Here is a 1,654-nt window from a genome sequence, read left to right on the forward strand (position 1 = left end):
GTATTTTTTCTTTCTGTGGGTTATTTTGTCCGGTACTAGGAAGAAATTCATACTCTTTCACAAGAGACCCCGTCAGCTTCCCAAAACAGCAGACAGCACAGTGGTTAGGGCATTTGTATGAAATGAGAGACACTCAGATTAAGCTCTGTCTTGCCTTGATTGAAAGTTTTTGGACCTTAGAAACCTTCCTGAGAAAAGCTTTTCTGTGTTGAACTGGCATTTCTGACTTTAAACAAACAAACCAAAAAACCACTAGCTGTACACATGGCCAGCTAGTGTGCAAGGAAAATAGAAAATACAATACAAAACAATTTAAATATACATAGGATTGTCTTTATATTCATATCCAAAATGTCTACCGTGTTAGTATCTGACATGATTTACAGCTTAAACTTTGAGGCATGCTAACTAATTACATGTGTGTAACATGTAATTGATGTTGGGTTTCTAGGGTCAAGGGTTACCTAAATGGTAAGATAGTATTTAAATAATCATGTACTTATGTCGTGGTTTAACCATAGCCAGCAACTAAACACCACACAGCCGCTTGCTCACCCCCCACCTGTGATCGCATGGGGGAGAGAACTAGGAGGGCAAAAGTGGGAAAACTCGTGAGTTGAAATAAAAACGGTTTAATAATTGAAAAAAAAAAAACCAAAGTAGAACAATAGTAGTAATAATAATAATAATAACAATAGTAATAATAACAATAATAAGAACAATAATAGAATATACAAAGCAGGTGATGCACAATGCAGCTGCTCACTACCCGCCGACCAATGCCCAGTCCAGCCCTGAGCTGCAAATCCCCCTTCCTGGACCACGCTTCCTAGTTTATATACTGAGCGTGACATCATAGGGTATGGAATACCCCGTTGGCCAGCTGGGTTAGCTGTCCTGGCTATGCTCCCTCCCAGCTTCTTGTGCACCCAGCAGAGCGTGGGAAGCCGAAAAGTCCTTGACCATGTAAGCACTACTTAGCAACAACTAAAGCATCAATGGGCCATCAACATTCCTCTCATATCAAACCCAAAACACAGCACCACATCAGCTAGTAGAAAGTAAGTTAACTCTGCCCCAGCTGAAATCAGGACAGTATCCACCACTTACTCTATACCATCTATGTCATACCCAGGTCTCACATTTTTCCAATACATTCCAAATAACCATCACCATTTTTCCTGCCTTTTGATACGTAGACACGGATATCATTCCCTTATTTTGTGGGCCATCCCTCTAAAAAGTCCCTTGAGTTCATTTAGTCCATGACTGTGGGCTCCATCTGTCATAACAGCCTTTCAGGGCAGGAGAGATGGTGTGTGATGTTGGATTGTTGCATGCTGAAGTCAATTCTGGTTCCATTATCGCTGCGTTCATCCCGTTCTATCATCATTGCACTTTGCTCGGTTTCATCAGAGTTCATTTGTCATTAATCGGGGTGATTCTTACTGCAATACCCTTGATACAACATATAGCAACCACAGAAGTGATGACATACAGTATTATATAGCAATTAACATCATACAATTCAGTTCATCAGCTATTTTCACCCAACATCAAATCCCCTTGAGGTACACATTGGACTTCCCCATCCTTTGACATTACCCACCAAGTGCACCCAGGTCCTTGAGCAAAAGCAATCCCACAAATGGGT

The sequence above is a fragment of the Calonectris borealis genome, chromosome 4 (genome assembly GCF_964195595.1).
Source record: "Calonectris borealis chromosome 4, bCalBor7.hap1.2, whole genome shotgun sequence".
Taxonomy (NCBI): domain Eukaryota; kingdom Metazoa; phylum Chordata; class Aves; order Procellariiformes; family Procellariidae; genus Calonectris; species Calonectris borealis.